Source organism: Petaurus breviceps, unplaced genomic scaffold, assembly GCF_028583685.1.
Source record: "Petaurus breviceps papuanus isolate PSGF00001 unplaced genomic scaffold, PetGlider_PUasm1.0 207, whole genome shotgun sequence".
In the NCBI taxonomy this organism is placed as follows: domain Eukaryota; kingdom Metazoa; phylum Chordata; class Mammalia; order Diprotodontia; family Petauridae; genus Petaurus; species Petaurus breviceps.
This window is the reverse complement of record NW_027185850.1, coordinates 24,175,827-24,202,451: the sequence shown is the minus strand read 5'-3', so window position 1 is coordinate 24,202,451 and position 26,625 is coordinate 24,175,827. Positions and strand designations below refer to the sequence as shown.

General features: G+C 42.6%; 1 protein-coding gene across 3 annotated transcripts in view; it reads left to right on the top strand.

Moving 5' to 3' along the window:
• Positions 1-395: 395 nt before the first annotated feature.
• Positions 396-26,625, top strand: part of LOC138164982 (zinc finger FYVE domain-containing protein 9-like) — a 219,442-nt gene continuing 193,212 nt past the window's right edge. For 2 of the 3 annotated variants that reach the window (XM_069093002.1, XM_069093003.1), the window contains exon 1: positions 11,720-11,787. The gene's annotated coding sequence lies outside the window, so the exon portion shown is untranslated. Of the gene's footprint in view, positions 505-5,579; positions 5,740-11,719; positions 11,788-26,625 lie in introns of those variants that run through there. The other variant, XM_069093001.1, reaches the window with a different exon arrangement.

Sequence of the window (26,625 nt, the reverse complement as noted above, 5' to 3'; positions counted from 1 at the left end):
AAGAATAGGAGTGAGTCAAGAGAGATGGCAAGACAGGAAATCATGACCAAAAAGGGTATTTTCAAAGTTTTATATCATGGCAATAACATAGCTATGGGTAGTGGCCAGAGTCAAGGTATGGCCATCCCTGTAGGTATCTGAGGTATCTGAAGATACAGGTCTGGAAAGCTGAGGAGACTGATAAAGTAGGAGGCCAGGGTGCTTGGAATTATGGTCAGATCCCTAAGTATGAGGGCAGGGGTAGGGGTGGAGAGAAAGTCTGTGAGTTAGGTAATGAAATGCTTATGAAAGGAGACTGGGAGCCCAAGGAGGACTCGGACCTGGGAAACTTATGAGAGAGGTGGCTATGATGTCAACAGAGGGAGAGGCTGGACCAGGAATGTAGATCAAGGCCTGTGTTGACTCAACCCTGTCCGGGGAGGTCCGGAGCCTTGAAAGAAGGAGTGCCTAGTACTGGCAAGGATGGCCAGGGCTATGGAGAGAGCCAGGTCTCTGTGAGCTCACGTAAGTGGAAGGGTCATCCAGGTTCACTATCTTGGTGACATCCTTGACTCCTCACTCAATCCCCCTCTCTCCCCAAACCAATCCGTTGCCGAATCTTGCCAGTTCTATCCCAGCAATTCTCTTCCATTTGTCCCTTTCTCTCCATTCTCACAACTACCAGCCTAGTTCAGACTATCCTCACTTCCAGTGTGGACCACACCTAGGTCCTGATACCTACAAATAACAAATCTCCTGAAGTGGCATTTCTACCCTATATGTCCATTGTCCTCCAATCAATGACCACAATTCACATAATTATGACTTCTTATAGTGCAAATTTGGATACAAGTAACCTCTTCTGGAAATTCCTTATCCTCACTAATCAGGACTTAGTTTTATATTATAATAATAGAGCATTACAGCTTCCTAATTCATCTTCACACTAATCCATCCTCTGCTCAGCTGTCAAAATGATTTCCTTGAGCACAAGTCTGGCCAAGTTACCCCTTAGTCAACAAATGCTATTGGCTCCCCAGAATCCAATAGAAACTCTGTTGGGCATTTAGAACCTCTCGCCACATGGTTTCAAGCTACTTGCCCAGTCTTGTTCTTCTTTACTCCTTTCCACGTACTCTGGTCTAGCCAAATGGGCCCTGCTGTTCTTTAACACAATAGGTAATTTTCTTTTTCTATGACTTTGCTTAGAATCAGGGGTTCTTAACATGGGATCCATGAACTTTTTTTATTTTTGATTTTGATAATTGTTGCCATCTCTCCTCCCCAACTTGATGGCAAAGCATTAGAAACCGAGGAGGTGCCCTGTTAGCTGCGGAATGACTGAACAAGCGATGGGCCATGAATATGATGGAATACTGTGGTGTTGTAAGAAACGATGAAGAGGGTGGTTTCAGAGAAACCTAGGAGGACTTATATGAAATGATATAATGTGAAGTGAGCAGAACCAGGACAATTTCTACCATTACAGCGATATTGTTAAGAGAAACAAGTTTAAATTCTGGTCAATGAGATGACTTTACCAGAGGCCTCATGATAAAACAGTCTGCTTGCCTCTTAATGGAAGAATGATGGACTCAGAGTACAGAATGAGATTTTTTAAAAAACAATGAAAAAATTTGTTTTGTCTGACAATATATATTTACAACAGGATTTTGTCTTTATTTCTCAATGTGGTGAGGGGGAGGGGATGGAGTGGGAGGGATTAGGTGGATCGTTGTTGATTAAAAAAATTATAAAGTTAAAAATATTTTTATAGTTGCATTGTAATATAATTGTTTACTTGTGTCATCCAGCTAGATTATCCAGTTAGGCAATATGAGAAACTAAGTAGCCATGTGACCCTGGAAAAGTCATTTAACCTGTCTGCCTCAACTGTAAAATGGTTTTAACAATAGCACCTACCTCCCAGAGTTGTTGTCAGGATCAAATAAGACAATATTGTAAAGCAAATACCAGGCACTTAATAAATGTTTGGGGGCAGCCCAAACTACCCAGTGGATAGAGTCAGGAAGGAAGACTCATCTGCCTGAATTAAAATCTGACCTCAGACACTTACTAACTGTATGACCTTGGGCAAGTCATTTAATCCTGTTTGCCTCAGTTTCCTCATCTGTAAAATGATCTGGAGAAGGAAAGGGCAAACCACTCCAGTGTCTTTGCCAAGAAAACCCCAAATGGGGTCACAAAGAAATGGAAATGACTGAAAGGACTCAAAAACAGTCACAATGAATGCTTGTCCTCTTCCTCTTTTCCCCATGTGATTCATTTTAAAACATGATTTTAAGAAGGGGTCCCTAGGCTTCACCAGACTGACCTGATTGCCTGAAGAAGTCACAAAAAAGGGTGAAGAACTCTAGTCTCAGGCAGTTCCCTAAGCCAGAAAAGTACCCCTTCCTCACCCCTGCTTCTTCGTGGGGAAGACTACCATCCCAAGGCCTCTATCTTGTTGCCACAATGAAGGGTTAATGTGAGGGGTTACACTTGAATAGCTGACCTGATTCAAATTTGGGAGTGTCCTTAATCCCCTGAGAAGTCAGGCCCTTTGACAAGGTCTTTCCAAGGTTCCCCTATAATCGTTCTCTTTAGATTAAATATTACAAAACCCTAACTGTCCTTTCCTCCTTTATGCTGCAGCTGAATTTCTTCATCTTCTCTTTCGCTATAAATTTCGCTATAAATGTGCATTGGAAATCTATTGTTCAGAGAGTTTCCTGTTTAGCAAATGGAATTCAGGCAGGATTGAAATTCTGTCCTAGCACATTGCTTTCACAAGAATAAGCTTTTCTCCAACAGACTTTGGCTAAATGGAGAATGTTTGTTTCCACAGGAGGATTCCTAGTTTCCTATTAAACTGAGCTCAAAACCACCTCCTAGAGGAAGCCTTTCCTGATTGTACTTCCAACTGTTGGTGCCAAAATAGCCTTGTGTTTATTTTCTATGTATGTTTGTACCGAATGGTGTGTATACAGTAATTTTGAAGGTATTTATGTGCCTATATGATCTACAGATGGTTTACTTCGATCATAACAATAACTAGTATTTACACAGCACTTTAAGGTTGGCAAAGTGCTTTAGATGTATCCTCTTGTTTAATCCTCATAACGACTCTGGGAGGTGGTGCTGCTATTATACCCATTTTATAGACGAGGAAACTGAGGCATACAAAGGGTAAGTCAGGACATTAAATGTCTGAAAAAAAAAGAGCTTAATTAAAAGCTAGTAAATGTCTGAGGTCATATTTGACTTCGATCTTTCTGATCTAAAAAAAAAGCAACAAGAAAAGAGACACCAGCAGGTAGGAGCAGTATCTCCCAGGATTACTGCTGTGCAGATTGGGTATTTTTTCTCTATAAGTCAAGGTAGGGGAGCTGTTGTGGGAGATTTGATTGGTTCAAAGTGCGAAGGCTCTAGCCATTGATGGGGCTGTCTAGTTAGGGCATAAAAGAGGACATTGCCCACGAAGAATCAGTGCTGTTCAGCCTTGACAGATGTCCACTGCTGTTTGAACCCATATATACTCAGCTGACCAGATATGTGAAGAGGAGAGGGCTGCATTTTTCTGAATCTGTGTTGTGTCCTTAACGAGTATCTTTCCCATGCTATTGCTAGGTGACGGTGCATGTCAGAGGGCACACGATGGTTCCAATCCTGAATCTGAAGTACCTGACCAGCCTGAATCAAGCTTGACCTAAAATATGAAACCCACTCTCTCATGGGTTTCCATGCCACTGGTGGCGAAAAGTACACACAGGGAGAACACACATGACCAGGGAGCATCCTTGGCAGTGGAGGCCGTTCACGTGGGGGTCTCTCTCAGCTGAGGGTCGTCTCTGATCTCTGTTTTCTCTTCTGCTGGGCACTGCCTCTCTTCTTAGTATTACGTTGTCTCTGCTGTAGGTTTCCAAACACCTCTTGGTCACTGAGTTGCTCTTCTCTAGCATTTGATGGATCACAGTTCTCCAGAGCTATTTGTCAGACTGTCTGCTTTCATCTTCTAAGGTGCAATGGTCTGACAAGAGCACGCTCTTTTAGTGCACAGCCGTGGAGGCTAAGTTCACTCTTGACCAGAAGGTCTGAGGGACCTTCTTATTTTGAACTTCTCTGATGTTATAATATTTTGCACAGATCAATCACTCTTTGTTAAGAGTGAATATAAGGATACTATTTGGAGACGGAAGACTAGCCTGTGAGATCCCAGAGGATAGTGACCATTTTGTTTTACTTTGAATCCCTAATGCCTAGCACATTGCCTGCCCTCAGAGAGCAGACAGTCTTAGCAGGGGAGGTGAAAAGGGTCTCTCTCTCTTTAGTGAGCTAGCAGTTTAGTGTGAGAATTGAGGCAGGTCTCTATCTTCATCGAGCTAACAGAATATTAATCAAGATAGGACAGGAACACAAATTCCTATGTCCCTCAAGGGGTCGTTGTGAGGATTAAATGAGATGATATTTGTAAAGCCCTATATAAATGATAGTTATTATTATTGAGAAAAGGTCATTATATTTGGTGATTAAGAGATCCTTGATGACTTCTGAGAAAGAAATTTCAGTTCAGGGGTGAAGTAATTTCATCCTAAGCTGTATCTGACCAAGAAGCCCATCAATGGCAGCTTGATAAGTAGCTTTCCAGCCTCTATCTGAAGGTCCCCATGAAGGGGAACCCACAGCCTTTCAGTGCAGCCCATACTGCTTTAGGGCTAAATATCAGTTTCTTCATCTGTAGAATGGGAATGTTGGATTACATGACTTTTAAGGTTGCACCCAGCTCTAAATCTATCATCTATGCTGAATCCTGCCGATCACTTAGCCACATCACCTTGGCCAAGTTCCATCCCATTCCAGGGGGTCAGTCTCCTCTCCTGTAAAATATGGGGTTTGGAAATGATGGTCTCTAAACTCACTTCCATCTCTAAGTCTATCATCATACTAGTTTTCCAGGGGCTATTCAGAAGAGAAGAGAAGGGCCTTAAAAGCTGGGAAGCAGGGAGAGGGACACACACACATACACAGAGACAGAGAAAAAGAGGTGGAGAGACAAACAGAGAAAGACAGAGATAGAGAGACAGAGAAGTGGAGAGGAGACGGAAAGAGAGAAGAAGAAGAAGAAGAAGGAGGAGGAGGAGGAGGAAGGGGAGGAGAAAGAAGAGGAAGGAGGAGGAGAAGGAGAAGGAGAGAGAGGAGGAGAGAAAGAAGAAGAAGAAGTGAGAGAAAAGGAGAGGTAGGGACCGAGAGAGACAGAGAGCTATTATTCTAGAGGGAGGGGCACATGTTGAAAGAAATGCAGAGACCGCAAGAGCACAAGAGATCAGTCATTTGATTGAGGTCCAAGGTAGGTGTAAAGATTAGAGTGGGAGTGAGGAAGCCAGTCAAGGGGTGCGGAGGCACTAAGGTTTGCTGCAGAGGGAGAAAAGACTTAAAGAGCAGTCACATGAGCAGGGCAGTGACCAGGGGAATGGACTGAGTGGGAACAAAGTTTGCAGCAGCATCTAGCAATAAGTAAACAAAAAAATCAGTAGCTAACACTTGTATCCTGACTTTAAGTTTTTACATACATGACCTCATTTGATGTGACTTTGTCCCAGGTGGTACAGGAAGGAAGTCTCCAAGGCAAGATTCAAACCCAGACCTCTCCTGACTCCCAGTGCAGTGCTTGTTTGACCTGCCACATCTGGTCCATGGAACAGATGACTCATCTGCTCTTGGAGTAGAACACCACTCCCTTGGCATCCTGATCATTCAGAGGTCAGTGCACATTTGCTCCAGTAATTGGAATCTGGGCCTGGGAACCAGAGGGCCAATGGAAATTCTCTCGCCTGATCTGACTAGTAAACTCTTTAAACGTTTTAAACCATAAAGTGTCTTTATGGGTTCCTCTTCACTCTTGGTAATATTGAAGATGCTCTCGAAGCTCTATAAATAATTCAAAGGGGAGGTGAAAGCAACAGATGGGGACTGGAGAGACCTTAAGGTCTACTTCCAGCTGCTTCTCATACCTATAACCTTGGGAGAAAATTAATTATGTTTCCCCTCTGTGACTCAGTTTCTTGAGTTATAAAATGAACCTAATGATTTTCATTGTGTCTCAGGAATTTGTGAAGGGAAGTTCAAGGTATGGGAGTATCTTTTATTGCTCTGGAAAGGAAATTCCAGGTTACCATAGTGTGAGAGTGGAAGGAAATGTCAAGTCCCCTCATTGAGGCAGCTGGGTGGCACAGTGGATAGATAGTGCCCTAGACTTGTAGGCAGGAAGACCTCAGTTCAAATCCTGCCTTAGATACTTGCTGGCTGTGTGACCTTGGTAAGTCACTAGCTTTTCTCAGGCTTAGTTTCCTTTCCCCATCTGTAAAATGAAGCTAATAATAGCACTTACTTCATAAGGGTGTTTTAAGGATCACATGAAATATTTGTCCAGAATTTTGCAAACCTTAAAGTGCTATATAAATGCTAGTTATTATCATTGAATAGATGAGGAAACTGAGGCTGAAAGTCACAAGGTTTATAATTGGAGGGCTGGGAATTGAATCCAGGTCCTCAGACTCCAAATCTAGTGCTTTTCATTTGATAATGACAGTTTTGTTTTTAGAGTGCTTAAGGTACATGCTATACATGGTCTCATGTGATGTTCATAACACCTCTGCTACTATTATTCCCATTTTACAGATGAGGAAACTGAGGATTGGAAGGGCATCATTTGCGTGGTGGCCCAGTCAGGGTCCGAGTTGTGATTGTTTCAGAGTATCGTTAATTCAAATCACTTAAACCTAAATAGCTCTTATTTTGTCTACTCTGCCGAGGGAATCACCTATGGATTGGGAAGGCTACACATGGTTAATGGGGAGTTAATACCCAAGGAAGGGAAATTGAAAGACAATTGCCCTAGGTGAGTTTGAGCCAACTGGTCCAATAAACACTCTTGTATGGTAATTGTATGTGTAGTAAGATGGGGGAATGGCAAATGTCTCCACTTTAAAAAATAAGAGAATGGAGTTGGCTAACTATTAGCCTTATGAACTTGACTTACAGTCTTAGCAAAATTCTAGAACATATTATTAGAGAAATGGTTATGGGCTATGTAAGGAATGGCAATCACAAAGAGCCAATATGGCTTTCTTAAGCCAGGTCATGCTGAACTAATTTCATTCCTTCCATCAGGGTTATGAGCATGCTGGACTGGGAGAGTGCTGGGGGCATTGTTGGCCTAGATTTTAGCCAAGCATTGGACAATGTCTCTCATGCTATTTTTGTGGACAAGGGGGAGAGATGTGGGCTAGAGAAGGATGATAATACAGTTAGATGGATTTGGAACTAGTTGGTTGCCTGGACCCAAAGAGTCCATTAATGACTATTAATGGCTCAATACCAACTGGGAAGGAGTCTTTGATGGAACCTTGGCCTTCAATGGCTTAACATTTTTATCTCTGATTTGGAGAAAGGTGTACTGATTGAAGTTGCCGGTGACACAGACCTAGGTGAGATAGAGAGCTTGTTGGATGGTACAGCCAGGAGCCAAAAAGAGGCCCAGGGGTTAGACTGGCTATACTGGGTTATATCAGTCATACTAGCCCAAACTCAATAAGATGAAAATTAACTTCTGTGGGAAGTCTTTCCTGGTGTCCTTTAATACTAATGCTTTCCCTCTGAGATTATCTCCCATTTATCCTGTATCTATCTTGTTTGCATGTTATCTCCCCCATTGGACTGTGAGCTTTTGGAAGGTAGAGACTGTTTTTTTGCCTTTTTTTATATTCCCCGTACTCAGCATAATGCCTGGAACATTAGTGCTAGGTGGCACAGTGGACAGAGTGCTGGGCCTGGAGTCAAGGAAGACTTTTTTTCCTAAATTCAAATCCAGCCTCAGACATTTACTAGCTGTATGACCCTGAGCAAGTCACTTAACCTTGCTTGCCTCAGTTTCCTCATCTATAAAGTGAGCTGAAGGAAATGGCAAACCCCTCCAGTATCTCTGCCAAGAAAACCCCAAATGGGGTCACCAAGAGTCAGACAAGACTGAAACAAATGAGCAACAATGAAGTGCTTAATGAATGTTTATTGACTTGACTTGGAAAACAACAACAAATAACAAACTTCCCAAGTCCAAGGGTGGGAGAAGTGTGACTCCATAGTAATTTATCTGAAAGAGTCTGAGGGTCCTACTGGATTGTGAACTCGTTTGAAGCCCCAGAAACTGAGACAACAGCAAGACGGCTTTAGACTATATCAAGAAGGGCAGTCGGACCACACGTGGAAGTTCTGGGCACCACATTTTAGAAGGGCGATGATCAGCTAGAGAGCATCCAGAGGAGGGCAAGCAGGACGGTGAGGTATCTTGAATTCATGTCAGGTGAAGTATGATTGGAAGAAGTGGTGATGCAGGGGCTGCTAGGAGGTGCAGTAAATAGAGCACCAGCCCTGGAGTCAGGAGGACTTGAGTTCAAATGGGGCCTCAGACACTTGACACACTGTGTGACCTTGGGCAAGTCACTTAACCCCAACTGCCTTGCCTTCCCCCCTCAGAAAAAACAACAATAAATCAAACTAAACGAAAAAAAAAAACAAGTGGGGATGTTTAGCGTGGAGAAGGGAAGACTCAGGAGGAATATTTGTGCTGTCTCTAAAGACACACTAAGGGTGGATGCCTGGGATTCATCCTTGACTCTGCACTTGCCTTCACAACATCCCCACCCTCTTCATGTCCAATGAGCTTCGGTGTTCACCTCTACCTCCATATCTCTTGCATAAAACAGTCTACTCTGCCACTGAGAAGCGAACATATCAGCAGGGGAGAGAATGTATATACTTACTGATGAGCACATTGAAAAGAAAGCCAAGGTGATTTTTTGGTAAAGGTGCAGGAATTCTGAGGACTGATGCAGTCAATTTTTATTGTCTTCATGATGCTGCGAATAGACCTACAATCTTGGGTCTAAGCAAAACTGCAGAGGAAAGTTAGAGGCGTGATCTGGATCCCTCTGGGATCAGGCCATAGGGACAAGAGGACTTTGAGGAGAGTGTCTGTCTCCCCATTGAGATACAAGAAGCTGCTGTGGTTGCTGTTTGCTCTGACTTGAATGTTTGGACAAGTCCAAACCTCAGCCAGAAAATAAGTAGACCAATTAACTTGAACTAAAGGGGAAAGAAGAGAAGCTTTTTTGCCACTCTGGAGATGGTTCTCATTGGTCAGCCAACTGTAGATTTCTAGGACCTTCCTCCCTCCAACTTTGAAGTGTGTGCAGGGGTTACAACTGTCATCTAGCCTAGCTTATACCTGACCTGTCTGCCTCAGTGTCCCCAAGAAGTGGTCATCTAACCATGGCTGGGAGACCTAGGGAGGGAAATCCACTACCTCTGGAGGAAACCAATTTTGCTCTGGGATGGCCCCAATTCATAAGAAGCTTTTCTTTGTATAAGAGAGAAATGGATCTTTCTGTCATTTGAGCTCAAAGATTGTTCCTTTTATCTCCCACCTGGCATGACAAGAATTTTGTTTTGTTTATGGTGTTACAAAGTGCTACATACCCATTATCTCTATTATTTAATATTCAGAACAACCTTTCAAAACAAGTATTATGGTATTCGTATAAAGATCTTTGAAAGGCAATGAGATGTAGTGGACCTGAACTTGGAGCCCTGCTTTGGACTCTGACTAGATGTGTGATCCTGAGGGAGACACTCCCCTCAGTTTATACATCTATCAAATGGGCACAATAATAGCTTGGCACACCAGACTCCGGGAGAGTCTCAAAAGAGACAGTTTTGCAGAGTTGGTGACTTGTATGGTGGCAACAGTGCCTGCCTTGGGGTCCTGAAGGGTTAGGCTTTCTTTTCCACCATGTCCATTTCTTGTCCAACCATGGGCAAGTCCTGTCAACTCTCTGAACCTGTTTGTTCATCTGTAAAATGGTGATTGTAACAGCTGCACTTCCCATACCACAGGATTGTTGTGGAGCTGAAGTGAAATGTCTGGATGTCTTTGCCAAATTTAAGGACCAGTCACATTGTCACTACGTAAAGTCCTATTCTATATAAGCAAGAATTGATGCTTTCATTGTGCACCTCAGCACACTGAGTGCAGCACCCAGCGCACAGTGGGCACCTCCTCACAATATCTGCCGCAGAGCCTGAATCCTGGTTCTGCCACTTAATAGCTTGGGGAAATCCCTTAATGTCTCGGAGCTCGGCTTCCTCTTCTTGGAATCCCCAGCTTCCAGCCTCGAATGAAGGGATAGGTGAAGACACTCCTGATCCTTCTCTTCATGGGGGCGGGAAGTCTGTAGGTATTAATTGCACGTGTTTTAGGAATCCCCCCCCCTTTTAAAAAATACTCTGTTATATGGAGTGGCTCTCTGGGAGAGGAAGGGGGAAGAATGTTGGGAATAACTATAATGACGTGAGAACAGAAGTCATCAGTAAAATCTTACTTTTTAAAATAAGGAATCTCTAGCTTCCTTCAAAACTCAATTCTGCCTGCTCCTCCGACACACGCCCCCAGCCCCATCCCAAGTGCCGGCAATGCTAAGCATCACCTTCCACCGACTGTGTTTACACGGGCGGAGCTCTTATGGCCCGTCTAGAGGGCCCTCCTCCGAGGAGGAATGGAAGCTCCTTGAAGGCAGAGACATCTGCTGGGTCGCCTTCTATTTTCAGTGCCTAGGAGGGCCCTTCACGGCGACAGCGCAGAAGGGTGCGGGGTGAGCAGACCCCCACACATGGAGGGGTGGTGCTCTCAGCAGGGGCCGCTGCAAAAGCCTTCCCTCTCCTCCCACCCGTCTCCTTAGCCGGCAGGTCGCCTTGGGTGCTGAAATAGGAGCCCCTCTTCTCCTTGGGGGCGGGGCTAGGAAGCTGCCTTCAGCCTGTCTTCCCTGGGAGGCGGGGCTAAGGGTCTGCTTCGTTCCCCCCGCACCTATCTCACTGGGGGGCGGGACTAGGAGTTAGCCTCCAGGGCTTCTCCTTTGGGGGCGGGGCCAGAGGCCTGCCTCGTGCCCCTCTCTCACCGATCTCGCCGGGGGCGGGATCAGAGGTCAGCCTCGTGCTCCTCTCTCCCTGGGAGGCGGGACCAGGAAGCTGCCTCGAACCCCTCTCCTCGCGCCTGGTCCGCTTAGGTCAAGTTCCCATACCAATGACCTTGTTCTGGTCTCGCCCCTCAGGGACAGTCAGGGTTGGCAGGCGGTCTCCGGCCCTATTCCCCCCCCCCCCCCCCCGCGGGCGGAGCTGGGCCTCAGGCCCGCCCTCTAAGTCATGCCCGTGCGGGCCGCCCGAGTTGACGGCGGCGGTGTCAGTGCTAAGCCGGGGAGGAGTCCGGCGGCGGCGTCGACGGGCGGACGGGCCAGGCCCGGGCTCCCCCCACCGCCCCGCCTCCTCCCTCCCTCCCTCCCTCCCCCCACCCTCGCGGCCGCCCCGCCCCCGTCGGCGGCCGCCGCAGTCAGTCCGGGCGCCGTAGCCCGAGCCCCGGCCAGGGGGCGCTGCGGGGCGGGGCGGCCGCGGCTGCCGGAGGACCAGGACCGGTACCCGGAGCGGAGAGCGGGAGGACGGCCGGGAGGACGGCCGGGCGGCAGGGGCGGCGGCGGCCGGGGCTGCGCTCCCTCCTCGGTGCGGGAGTCCCTCCCTCGGGGCCCGGGCCCCGGAGCCGCAGCCAGGGCCGGGCCGGGCGGGGCCGGAGCCCAATGCGGAGCGGGCGGCGCGGGGCGGCAGCGGCAGCGGCGGCGGCGGGCGCGGGGGCTGCGCCCTCCCCAGGCGGCCCCGGCGCGGGGGCCCCGGCCATGCGGACCCGAGCGGCGAGAGCGGCAGCCCGCGGTAAGTGCGCGCGCGGCGCGGGCTGGGGGGGGGGCGCGGGGACGTGCGGCCCGCTCACGCACCCTGCGCGCTCCCGGGGGGGTCTTCGGAGGGGGAGCGGGGGGGGGGGGGAATCTGCATCGCGGCCGGGGCGCAGGGGGAGGTGGCGGGGCCCAGAGCCCGCCGCCTCCTCGTCCCAGGGCACACAATGCCCAGCACACGCACGGAGCCTGGCACCCCGTCCACCCTGCGCGGGCCCAGCCTACGCATCTGTGCACGGCCTCCACCCCCACACATGAACGCGGCACATGCGGGCACGCAGCACACACACGTACGCACGCATGTACGCCTTCTCGGACCCGCAGCCCCCCGCCGCCGGGGGCAGGTTCTGGGGCTCCCCGGGCCCCCCTGTCGGGCCTCCCAGAGGGACCCTAGCCCCGCGGGCGGAGGGAGCGTGCATATGTTTGCGTGGGCCGCGCTCGAGGGTGCAGGTGATGCCCCTGTGGGGAAACCCCCAGGCATCCTCGGGCGCGCCTGGCTGGCTCGGTGGGCAGCCTCGCCGGGATCCGGTCTGAGGCCCTGCCCCAGACTTCCTGGCCCCGCAGCTCCGGCTCCCGGGCGCCCCAGCCCCCCGCGTGGGCAGGGGAGCCTCAGGGGGCCCCCGGGGGCACTGGCCGGGGCCCGCCTCCCCCGGTGCCCCCGCCTGCATGTGGCCGAAAGGCCGGGACCCCCGTGCGCGGCTCTGCGGCGCCTCGGCAGACCCGGGCTCCGATTCCAGGGTGCGGTGGGCACGGGGCCGAGGGGCAGGAGCTGCCCGAGGCGTCCCTCGTAGGCGTGGGTGCGCGGGGCGAGGGGGGGCGAGGGGCCGCTGCGGGGCAGCTCCTCATTTGTAGAGACGCATCGTCCCGTGGCTGCCCGCGCTTGCTGTTTCGTAGCGGGCATCAGATGTTCTGCGAAACGGGAGCGCAGCATGTTCGTGTTGTCACCTTGACCCACGTCTTTTACAAATGGTGCCTTGGAGAGATGACATAGGCCACTTGGTGGATTTGAGCTTCGACGCTGGTTTGTCGTTATTTGTGGTTTAATGGAGCCCTGGAGGTAGATCAACTTTATAACTTGGGAGATTTTATGATTCTGTTATTTAATTGATTCAACCTTATGTCCCCAGTAAAATAGTGGTATTGAAGAGATGGGCATTGGTTTCTGGGAGAACTGAGGTCATTAAAGGAAATTTGTCATTCCCTGAAGGCAGCCCGAGCTGTTTTACTTAACTATGTGTTTATGAGTGTGTGTGTGTGTATGTATGTATGTATATATGTTGTTGTCCAGTTGAGTCAGCGACCCGTTTGGCATTTTCTTGGCAAAGATGCTGGAATAGTTTGCCATTTCTTTCTCCAGCTCATTTACTGATGTGGAAACCTGGGCAAACGGGGTGACATGACTTCACCACGGTCATGCAGCTAGTGTCTGAGGCAGGATTTGAACTCAGGTGTTTCCCTTACTCCAGGCTGGGTGCTCTATGTACTTTCACACCTAGCTGCCTCTGCTTGATGGACAAGCGATCTGGGTTGGGTAAGGTTAGGGGAGCACCTGGACAAGAGGCTCATGGGATTGCGAAGCATGGTGGGCTGAGATTCTCTAGTTGGATTCCAGATCTGTTTGGGTGTTATTTCATTATCAGAGTCCCTGGAAAGGCCCCTTCTGAACCAGAGCGCAATGGGACATGAAGACAAGATTTTATTGATCACACTATTGTAGTTGCAGTACCAGAAGGAAACTTCTGTAGTCCAGTCCATTATCTTTACTCGAAACCATTTCAGTAAATTGGTCTTTCTTAGTTTCTTAAACACCTCCATGAGAGAATATTAGACATCTTCCTTTGGTAACCCATGGAAGTATCCAACATGGTACTCAACAGATAGATTTTTGGTAAAAAATGCAAGTGTGTGTATGTTTTCCCCACTCCTTCAACATTATTAAAATACCCTGGCACTTTATCAACTTACCTGTCTCAAACCAGCTATAGTATAATGTTTTTGTTCTTCAGGTGGGTTCAGGATAGAAGTATCAAAGAGGATCTCTTTAAATTCCAGGAGGGCTTGGGGTACTAGACTCAAGTCATTATTTTACTTCTTGTTGTCTTTATGACGTTGGGGAAGTCTCTTGACATCTTTGGGCCTTAGTGTCTTCATTTGGGAAACGAAGAGTTTGGACCAGATAATTTCCAAGGGCCTTTCCAGCCCTGGTCCTATCATTAGATCAACAGGCATTTATTAAGCACCAGTACAAAGTGCCAGGCATTGAACTAGGGGATAGGGTACATATCCAACAAATGACAGTCTACCCAAAGGAGGTGACAATCCTGGGACCTTATGAAGCCCCAGTTGGGGTCACGAAGGTTCTAGCAGGACTCTGCTATTGATAATTGTGTTTTTGCCAGACACTGTTTCGGTATTGCCAAATGTAAATCAAAACAAAAAAAGATGACATGATTTTTAAAAAATCTGACCCGACAGCACTAAGGTAGGTCATAGTTAACCAGATACAAATATTTTTATATTCAAACACATCTTAGGTGGTGATACATTAATTTCCCACTGCAACAGATTATAGTATCATGGGTCAAGTGAGGACTCTGAAAGGCTGCTAAAATTTTAGTCAAGCTATGTAATTCTATTTCTTTCCATCCGTATTTTACCAGCTTGTCTCTCAGTATTGCTTTGTAAGATATGAGTTTTACATTTTGTTCTGTAAGGTGATAATTTAAAATAAAATAATCTTTTGGAAAGGAGAATAAATGAATGTTAGCATTTGGGCCTGGGCCACCACTGTTGAAATGGTTTATTTCATCAAGCTTTGTGAGGCACCAAGCATGTCAGAAGGTTCCTGTGCTTAGAGCCCCAAATTTATATTCTTAATTTCCTAAGGTTTTCAGTAAAGTAATTTTTCTTTTAATGGGATGGAACTGAAAAAAAAAAAAGTAATGAAGTTGCCTTTCGGTTCCTGCATCCTAGCTCTTAAGACTTCCAAATGACCTTCTTTTTTTGTTTTGTGGGCACCTGGCATTCTGCTGAGACTTTTTGGGTGGAGAGCCAATATAGTACATAGTGGGAAGAGGGCAGAGTTTGGAGTCAGGATGCAAATCTGTTCCTGCTGCTTCTACACTTACCAGTTTGTGACCAATGGCAGTTTCCTTTATTTTTGACACTCAATTTCTTGTCTGTGGAGTCAGTGGGCTCTAAGGTCCATTCCAGTTCAGGGTCCTCTGACTTGAAAATCTTAACTTCTCATTGCCAGTATTTCCCATTCCTTTTTATAAATAAGGTAGATCTTATAACATGAAAGCATACTTTTAGGGAGTTTCATAATGATCTTTTGATTTTAATTGTACAGCTTTCTTTAGTTAAGCTATGCTATAGCACAACATTCTTTATAAAGAATTGAAATGGTAAATGGTAGTTATATAGAAGTAGGTCAGTACTTAATTTTGTTTGGTCTTTCTAAATTTAGTGGAGTGATACCTTACTAAATACCTGGAGTAGAATCCTGTTAGGTGGCCAGAAGTGCCTTAAAGCAAGAACCTATCCCTTTGTGAATTCATGATTTGCGTGAACATTTTTATGTAATGGCCCACATTTTAGGTGTCTATGGAAATTCATCAGCTTGGTTCAGTGTAGTGTAAATGTGTTTGCTTGCTGGCTTTTCACTTGTAAGACAGTCCCCTGAGCCCTGAGTTCTGGCAAGAACTTAGAGGGTCTTTATGGTTATTCCTAAGACTTACTCCTGATCAACATGAAATGAATACTGTCCATAAATATGAAGCAAGAGGGAACTCTAAATTAAATAATGACTAGAATGTTAGTGGAGCTTAAAGTTTTAAAGGTTACTGCCTTTTTAAGAAAATTACTCATAAGATCAAAGATTGAAGATCAACAGCCTCCTCGTTTTATAGGTTTAGTTTTTCTGTAATTTTGCTATACTTGTGGTGCTGGTGGTGGTGTAAGTGCTTCATAAAATACTTGTTTATTGATGGGGAGGAACACTAGGTTTGAAGTCAGAAAATCTGTGTTAGGGTCCTAGCTCTGCCACGAGAGACCTTGATTTAGGTCCTTTACCTTTGATCCTTGATTCCGTGATCTATAAAATGAACAGAGGATATGCACTACACCTCAGAAGTTTATGGCGAAGAAAGAATTTGCAAACCTTAAAGTGCTATAGATATGTGAGGAATTATTATTCAAGAATTTGTAGTCTCCTTATCAACCACAGATAACAGTCTGTCTGTACTTAAAGACATGGGCTGCAAAAGTGGCTGTGCCGTGTGCTGAGCTTGAGAAAGGAAGAGGGTGTCCTGAAGGTTGGTGTACAGTAAGTAATATGGTTAAGTGAACTTCATGGGAAGAAAAGTTCCTGAGCTGGGAGGCAAAGAAAGAGTTTGGAAATGACAGTAGGGAGCAAGGAGTATGCCTCTTCTGCCTCTACTAATAACGTGGGGAGGGTGGGGAGAGAAGGTGGTGCTAGAGAGGGCAGCTTATCTAGTGTTGTCAGAGAGGAGCCAGGACCATAAGAGCTAATAGATGGAAAGAGAGTGAGAGAAAGTGGGCCAGGAATTTGTTCTCTGTGGATTAGGAGGGTATACTGGAACATGTGGGAAGGGCTGGATTAGGACCTGAGTGGGGTAGAATTGGTGGGGATGAGAGAACTTGCGGTGTGTGTGTGTGGGGGGGGGAATGGAGGGGTGGCTAAGGATAGGTTTCTTCTAATTGGCTGGAGCTTTATTATTACAGGGATAGGAAAAGAAAGAGGAGAAGCCATGGGGAGGAGGGTTACAGTAGGTAGCAAGCAGATGGGGTGTTGTAAAGAGAGCTAGGTCAGGCCTGACTCCACTATACTATGACCATTTAAAACTCATTTTAATTTGAAAATGACCCTTTTGGGGGATTTTCAGACCTGAAGCATGTTGTCGTTCCTCAAAATTCAGTTTCTTATAATTCTCCTAATTGCTCCTAATTACTTTTCCCCTATCAATGTGTATGTTGCTTATTGTTTGCAGTTCTACATTTGGATTTTATTTCTTAAAAATTTAGGCTTGTTTATTTGGGAATATATTTGTTCTGGTTTGATTTTTTTTTTTTTTAGCTGATAATGTTCTCCTACAAAGTGTTCTAAGTGGTTTTTAATACCTTTGCTATTTCACAAATTTGCCAGATGGTGGTAAATTTCAGTTTGAGGATCAAAGTTTCAGATTTAGCTTTTTTGCTTTTTGGTACTAAGACTTGATATCAAACTCAGTGAAATTCATTAAACTCATGGCAGAAAAACTCTCCCTTCTAAGAATGTTCTTTCACAAAAGGCAATTGTAGACCCTGGGTTTAGTTTTCCTGTAATTTTGCTGAAGCATTTCTTAAAAAGTTAGGGTCAGGTTGCATATTTAGCTGTTGAAATTTCTAAAACCTCTAGCCTGGCAGGTTTTAAAGGGCACTATTACACCTTAATGACTTTAATTCTAGCTGAACACAGATTAACCATTGTTCTTTTTTCTCTAGTGTAAAATAGTCCTGAAGCATTGTTTTTCATTTCCAGACAGCCAACCATCAAGGTATTAAAAATGGGTCACCAGGCTTTGGAGGGCACAGTTCAAAGTCAGTACTAGTGACCTACCAGTGGTTCTTTCCTCCAAGTGAGAAAATACTGTGCAGACTCTTTGTTTAAATTTCTAAAATGAAATACTTGAAATGTTCTTTTTGCTTACTCTGAGTTACCCACAACATGGCTCACTTGCCCGAGATTGCTTTTAAGACCATTAAGAGGTCATGGGCAGACTCCAGGCTAACTGAACCCCTCTTTGGGTCGGGCACTAACTGGGGTAATAGGCCCTTTGTGGCCTTGGATCCTATAATTCCAGATAAAATTACCCAAGCATTAGTAGACTTGAGGACCTTTCCTGTTGGGTTAATGGAATGTATAAACCCTTTCTCATTGTTCTAAAGATCTTTTCTGAAGTTTCATTAGTGAAGGAATTACATTTTGCCTGTTAGGATTTGTTTTGTCAAAAGTAGAATAGTGAGTGGAATGCCCTTGAGCAAAGCAGATTTTTCAACATTTTTAATTTTAAAAGTGATAATTAGGAGATTGATGACTAGATTGTTAGAAGCACACATGACTTTGGAAAATCATTTAATTCAGGTATTTGGAGTCCCTTAGAGGAAAGTGGCTTTCCCAGGTCATGGGTTGATGCCATCTGCTAGCTGATGTTAGCAAGTTAACAAAACACATGATCACACAGGAAGCAGATGGGTCAGGGAATAGAACTCTGGACCTGGACCTCAAGAAGCCTTGCATTCAAATCCTGACACAGACACTAGCAGTGTGACCCTGGGCAAGTCACTTAAACTCTGTATGTCTCAGTTTCTTCAACTGTAAAATGGATATAATAATAGCACCTCCCGGGGTTGTTGTGAGGATCAGATGAGATAATATTTGTAAAGCAGTAAATTTGTAAATACAGCTCCTGGCACATAGTAGATGTCCCCTTCATCTTTTTGTGTCTTCTTCCCTTCCTCCCTCCAACCCTTCCTTTTTTCCTTCTTCCCCAGATTCTTAATCTGTTAGTACTCTTTTTACTATGCTCTGGTGTTTACCCTAATGAATTTACTATTTGTCGCTAGGTCCTGGATTTGTTTTGGCAGGTAGACTCCCAAATATTTTATAATGTCTACATTAACTTTAAATGGGCTTTGTTAGAAATATATAGGAATGCCGAGGATTTATGTGAGTTTATTTTATATCCTGCAACTTTGCCAAATTTATTTATTATCTCAAGTAGTTGTTTACTTGATTCTCTCTAGGATTCTCTAAGTATATCATCATATCATCTGCAAAGAGTGACAGCTTGGTCTCTTCTTTGCCTAATCTAATTCCTTTGATTTCTTCTTTCTTCTCATTGCTACAGCTTACTATTTGTCTAAAGCCTTTTTAAAGAAAAATTTGTCATTGATATGGAATGGTAGGAGAGATTTTTTAACTGTGATATACTCTTGAGGCAAATTTCTTGGGTGTCAGTGACCAGAGAAATATCATATTACTTCTCTGACCTTCCATTTTCTCACCTGTAAAGTAAAGGGATCAGCCCAGATAATCTCTAAAGTCTCTTCCAACTCTTAAGAATTCATGATTCCAACCCAGGAGACCTGAATGTAACTGCAGAAGGCAACCAAATAACATGGATAAGAATGCTGCAATGATGTGAAGTAGAGGAAAACCCTGAGCCTGCAGAAGCAGAATGGAAAAAGCAAGGGCCTAGTTTGCATAAAGGTTTCCCTTGGAAGAAATAGAGACAAGCCTTTTGAATAAACATATTGTAGTGCTAGAAGACTGGAGCCCTACATGAGGTCATCAGTGTGGTTTCTTTTCCATCTTCATACTTTTTTTCTTGAAATGATTAGAATGCACATTTGAGAAAATTTGCTCAAGGTTGTTTCATGAGAATATAATCCAGGCTATAATAACACAAGCACACTTAAATGAAAAGTTGTATGAGAGCCATAAGAATAAAACTATATAGATCCATCATAGTTGAAATAGTGAACCTTTGAGAGAAAGAATGTTTAAAAGGCCCTGAGGGGCATGCTTGGCATTTGGATGGATGTCTAGGGAGTCCTGTGGCCCTACAGGCCCTGGAGAAACTGCATGATGGATGAGCTTCTAGATCTACTCAATAATCCAAATATAGAGAAGCTTTTATGCTTTTTGCTGATCAGAGACATCTGTAAATTATGGCTAAGGCCCCTTCCAACACTCCAGAAGTGATCATCTCACGTGACACTATTCCTATTACATGGAAATCATAGAAATCATGAGACCATACTGACTTGAGCCTCTTAACTATCTGACTGTTCCTTCTTAGGTTACTTTGCTCCCTGGTCATATCACGGTCCATAACTGTGCAGGTATGCATGGCTCTGACCAGGCCCTTCTTAAACTTGTTGTTAACCTAGGGTGCAATAATATTCCGTAGAATTCACATGCAGCTGTGAGGTTACAAGGAGGTGGCACAGATTTGGCTCTCCTTAACTTTCTGCTGAACTCTAGTCACATCTCCAGCTATCGGCTGGACATCTTGAACTGCATATCTTACATCCAGTGATGTTCTCATTGACTGTCTCCCATTTCTGGAATTCTCTCCTTCCTCTGTGCTTCCTGACTTTCTCGGCTTTCTTCAAGTCTTAGCTAAAATTCTACTTTTTCTAACAAGCCTTTCTTTGTTCCCCTTAATGCTAATGCCTTCACTTGGTTTTATCCTGTATATATCTTGTTTGTTGATGATTGTTTTCATGTTGTCTCCCCAGTTGGTCAGTTAGAAAGGACCTACTAGGTGCAAAGCACTACCCTAAGTGTTGGCAATGTAAGAAAGGCAAGAGACAGTTCCTGTTCTCAAGGAGCTCACAGTCTAATAAGGGAATCAGCAGGCTAATAACTAGGTACAGATAAGATACAGATAGGATCCAATGGGGCTAACCCACAGAGAGAGGGACCAGGATAGGCTTCCTCAGAAGGTGGAATTTTAACTAGGACTTGAAGAAAGCCTGGGCAGGAGGGCAAGAGATGGAGATGACAGGGCCAGGAATGCCAGTCATGGGGGACAGTCAGTGAAAATGATCAGAAATGGGAGATGGAATGTCTTGTACAGGGAACAAGGCTAATGTTACTGGATCTCAGAGTGTGTGGGAGGTAGTGCTTTTGTAAGAAGACTGGAAAGTGAGGAGGGAACCAGGTTGTGAAGGACTTTGAATGCTAAATAGAAAATTTTATATTTGATGCTAGCAGTGATAGGGAGAAGCTGGAGGTGATTGGATGTGGTGGTGGTGGTGGTGTGTGTGTGTGTGTGTGTGTGTACATATATACACACTTATCTTTAAGGTTTGCAAAATGCTGTACAAATAGAATTTCATTTGAGGTAAGTGCTATTATTATCCCCATTTTACAGATGATTAAATTGAGGTAAATAGAGATTAAGTTATTTGTCTAGGATCACACAGCTAGTAAGGGTCTGGGGCAGGCTAATAAGTATCAGGTTATTAGACTTTTATCAAAGAAATTTGCCATAAAGATCTCTCCCCCCATTGTTTGCCTTCTAATTTTAATTGGTTTTGTTTTTGCAAAAGCTTTCAAATTTTATGTAACTGAAATTTTTCATTTTATTTATTATCATCACCTCTGTCCTTTGTTTAGGTAAGAATTCTCCCCAGCCATGGTTATGAAAGGTATCTTCTTAATTCTTTAACTTTTTTATGATATGACTTTTTATTTTTAGGCAACATATCCATTTAAAGTTTGTTGTGATATATGGTATATGATGTTGCGTTAAACTTGGGTTAAAATGCAAAATTGCGTTCCCCTTTTCCCAGCACTTTTTGTCACATGTGGGTCCTTACCTGGTACCCTTGGGTTTTGGGGCACTAACACAATATTCTCTTATTTTTAAATTTTGTTTACCTAATATGTTCAATTGATCAAATCAGCTTTTCTATTTTTTCACTAGTACCAACTATTTCTGTTGCTAGCTGCTTTGTAATTTGAGTTTTGTAGTTTTTTGTAGTTTGTAGTTTTGTGGTTTGCTTTTGTAGTTTTTATTTAAGATCTGGTATTGCTAGACTGATTCCTACTTTTTTCCTAATTTCCCTTGAGATTTTTTTGTTCTTCCAGATAAATTTTGCTGTTATCTTGTTTGATGCTACAAAGTAAGTCTTTGATAGTTGGATTGGTATGCTATTAAATTTGTTCATTAGTTTAGGAACTATTGCTATTTTTATTATAGTGAAATGGCCCAACCACAAATAGTATTTCTCCAGTTATTTAAATCTTTATTATTTTTCTAAAGAGTGTTTTCTTGTTTGAGTAATATACATCCTTAATGTGTCTTGTAGGAGTACCTCCTGATTTTTAACATATTTTGTAGTTATTTTCATGAACTTTTTTCTTTTTGTCTCCTCTCCCTGGGTTTTGTTAATATACAGAAAGGCTGATGATTTTTTGGTGTGTATTTTATATCCTGCTATGTTACTGGCGTTATTTCAATTAATATTTTAGTAGGACAACTAATTTTTTGTTAAAAAAACTTTTCCCTTAAAACAGTTCTGAGAGGTACAGTTAATAGAAGGGTGATACCATCAAATCTCAGAATGAAGTGATTTGCTCATGGTCACATAGCTAATAAGTGATGGAGTTTGGACCCAAACATAGAGCTTTCAATTACAACTTTTAAGTCTTTCCATCAGATCACTGTGCCTCTGATACACATTAGCTCTATCTGTTTATTTTTAGCACTCATTTAAAAAAAATTGAGTTCCAAATTCTCTCCTCCGTTCCTGGTTTTCTCCTACCCAGTGAGAAGGCAAAGCAATATGCTATCAGTTATACATATCAAATCATGCAAAACATATTTCCATATTAGCCATGTTGAAAAAAAAATCCAAACCCAACAACACTAAAAAGCAAGAAACATAAAGAAAGTGAAAAAAGTATGCTTTATTTTGCTCTCAGAGTTCATCAGATTTATCTGTGGAGGTGGAGAGTATTTTTCATCATAGGTCCTTTATAATCATCTTGGATTATTGTCTTGATAGAATAGTTAAGGCTTTCTCACAGTTGATTATTGTTACAATATTGCTTTTACCGTGTATAATGTTCTCCAGGGTCTACTAGCTTTACTTTATATCAGTTCATATAAATCTTCCCAGGTTCTTCTATAACCATCCTTCTTACTTTTATAGCACAACAATATTTATCACAGTGTATACCACAATTTATTCATCCATTCCCCATTTGATGGGTATTCCCTCAGTTTTCAGTTCTTTGTTACCACAAAAAGAACTGCTATAAATATTTTTGTACAAGTAGGTCCTTTTCTCTTTGGGATACAGATCTAGTAGTTGTTTTGCTAGGTCAAAGGGTATGCACAGTTTGATGATAGTCCTTTGGGCATAGTTCCAAAATTGTTTTCTAGAACAGTTTGCTGGACTAGTTCACAATTTCACCAACCATGCATTAGTGTTCCAATTTTTTCCACATCTCTTCCATCATTTGTCATTTTCCTTTTCTTTCATGTTACCCAACCTGATTGAAAGGATATTCAATAGCCTGCAGGATAAATTAGGTCAGCACATAGTCCCGCTTGTCTGTCCTTTCAGTGTTTCTTGCATGAAAAGTGTGGATGCTTGCTTTGGATGGTGTTCTTATTATAGACTACTTAGGATGACACTGAAGAAAGTGTCACTTTTGCTCGAATATTGTTGGTAGTTTTTTAAAATAACCTTAATCAGGTCAGTCTTTGTGCTGGCTGTCTGACTTACTACTTCAAAGGATTTAAGGAAGAGGTGAATGCCATTTTGGAAGTAAAATTTTAAAAATATTTATCTTCCAAAGCAACTTTAAATTTGGGAAAAAATATAAGCAATACCCTAGAATGTCCTAGAAGATGAACATGGTAACTTTAAAAAAAATTGTTTTCTAGCAAATAGTGTTACTGCATTGAATGCACTAGTACTCCTTAGAAGGTCAGTAATGTTTGCTTTGGAAGTAAGTGGCCTAAGGTAGTTTGAAAGAAAGGTTGTGGCTGCTTTGTGTATGATGGCGTTATTCTAAAAAACAAAATTGGGTAAGAAAAGGTAAAAAGGAGCAATGATCTCATAAAAATCAGCTGTGAAAGGAAGAACTAAAACAGAGGAAACAGGTAGAGGGCTAGTAATATTGAAACCTTGCTCTCATTTGGGTTGAAAAGGAAACTGTATATTTGAGGAGGTTTAGAAGTCTTCTGAACTTCCTGGGAGATAGTATAGGGGAGGGACTTTGAAAAGGGAGATTGAGGGGGGGAAGAGATAAGGAATTTTAGAGGGTTGGGTAAAATAAGGAATAAAAGGGTAATGGAAAAGATAAGGTAACTGGGAGAGGGTAAAAAGAGAGGCTGAGAAGAAAAATGGTGAGTAAAAGTAAGATGGAGGGAAATTCACAAATAGTAATTAGAACTTTGTCAAATCTATAAAAATATGAGTCATCCCGCAGTTGGTAAATGGATAGAGGATATGAACAAGCAGTCTCCCAATGAAGAAATCAAAACAATTTGTAGTCCTATATATAAGAATGCTTTAAGTCACTATTGATTAGAGAAATGCAGATGAAAACCTGGAGATATCCTTTTGTACCCTACCCGATTGTCTAAAATGATAGAAGGGGAAACTGACCAATGTTGGAGAGGATGTGGAAAAATTGGGCACTAATTCTGAATTTGTGGAATTGTAAAATGATCCAACCATTTTGGAGAGCAATCTGGAAATTATGCCAAAAAAGTTATTAAACCGCCTATACCCTTTGACCCAGCAATACCACTCTTTGGTCTTTTTCCAAAGATTAGGGAAAAAGATAAAGAACCTATATGTTCTAGAATGCTTACAACAGCTCTCTTTGTTGTGGCAAAGAGCTGGGAATTGCAGGGGTGCCCATCAATTGGGGAATGGCCGAACAAGTTGTAGTATATGATTGTGATGGAATGCTACTGTGCTATAAAAAATGAAGTACTCAAGTGATTTTAGAAAAACATGGAAAGACTTGTATAAAATAATGAAGAGTGAAATGAGCAGAGCCAAGAGAAAAACATTATATATAGTAATAGCAATATTAAGAATGATTTTGAACAAATAAGTTATTTGTATATTATAAATATGCAAATTAACTATAAAAGATATGAAGAAAGATGTTATCTGTTGCCAGAGAATTGATAAATACAAGCAAATATAAAATGATTTCTACACGCACACACACACACACACACACACACACACACACACCCTATTTATGGCTAATGGTAGCCATCTCTAGGGTGTGGTGAGGGAGGGAAGAAAAAAAATTACCGGATAATTTTGTTTTGAAAGTAGATTTTCAGTTTCATGTACAATTGTCTTTTATTATACTATGTTATGAAAATTCTTGTTTTATTCTATAAATTAAAAATTAAATTAAAAAAAGAAATAAATGACTTACCAATATTATTCAGTATTGTATGTATAATGCTAGCAATAGCAATAAGAGAAGAAAAAGAAATTGAAGGAATCAGAATGGGCAATGAGGTAATAAAATTATCTCTTTTTGTAGACGATATTGTGATATACTTGGAAAATCCTAAACTAAAAAAATTAGCTGAAACAGTAATTTTAACAGAGTAGCAGGATATAAAATAAGCCCACATTAATCATCAGCATCTTTGCCTATCACTGATAAAACCCTGCAAGAAGACATGCCCATTTAAAATAATTGTATGCTATAGAAAATACCTGGGAGCATACCTGCTAGGACAGGCCCAGGAACTACATAAACATAATTATAAAACACTTTTTACATGAATAAAGTGAAGTTTAAATAATTAGAGAAATATTACTTGTTCATTGGTGAGCAGAGCTAATATAATAAAAATGACAGTTCTACCTAATCCACTTATTCAATGCCATACCAATTAAATTACCAAAAAATTATTTTATTGAGCTAGAAAAAATATTTCATTTGGAAGAGCAGAAGGGCAAGAATGTCAAAGGAATTAATGAAAAAAAATTTAAAGGAAGGAGATTTAGCAGTACCCGATTTTAAACTTATATTATAAGATGGTAACTCAAAACTATCTAGTACTGTCTAAGAAATAGAAAAGTTGATCAGTGGAACAGAGTAGACATACAATACACAGTAAATGATTATAGTAACCTTGCGTTTGATAAATGTAAAGATTTAAGCTTATAGGATAAGAATTCATTATTTGATACAAAACCATTTGGAAAACTGGAAAGTAGTCTGTCAAAAATTGGGTATAGATCAGTCTCTTACACCATTTACCAGGTTAAGGTCAAAATATGATCTAGATATAAAGGGAGATGGGGCAGCTAGGTGGCATGGTGAATAGAGCACCTGCCCTGAAGTCAGGAGAACCTGAGTTCACAAACAGCCTCAGACACTTCACACTTAATTAGCTGTGTGAGCGTGGGCAAGTCATTTAACCCCAATTTCCTTGCCTTTCTCCCTCCAAAAAAAAAAAAGATATGAAGGGAGGTATCACAAGTAAATTAGAAAAACGTGGAACATATTACCCATCATAGTTATAGAAAGGAGAAGAATTTATGATAAATGAGAGAGAGAGTATGTGAGATATAAAGTAGATAATCTTGATTACATTGAATTAAAAAGTTTTTGCACAAACAAAACCAATGTAGCCAAGATTAGAAGAAAAGCAGGAAGTTGGGGGAAAATTATAGACTGTTTTTTGGATATAAAGGTCTCATATTTTACATATGTAGATAACTGTCAAATTTGTAAGAATACAAGTCATTCTCCAATTGATAAATGGTCAAAAGATAACGAAGTCAGTTTTTCAATGAAGTCAAAACTATATGTAGTCATATGGAAAAAAATTTTTTAAGTCATTAATTAAAGAAATGCAAATTAAATCAACGTTTTGAGATATCTCATGCCTGTCAGATTGGCTAGAATGATAGAAGGGGAAAATGACATGTTGGAGGGGATGTGGAAAAATTGGGACAACTAATACACTGTTGGTGGAACTGTGAACTGATTCAGCCGTTTTGGAGAGCAATCTGGAATCATGGCCAAAGAGTTATAAAACTCTGTATACCATTTAACCCAGGAATACCACTATTAGGCCTGTTTACCAAGGTGATCAGGGAATATGGAAAAGAACCTATATGTCTACCATGTTTATAACAGCTCTTTTTGTGATTGCAAATAACTGGAAATTGAGGAGATGCCCATGAATTGGGGGTTGGCTAAACTAGTTGGGGTATATGATTGTGATGGAATACTGCT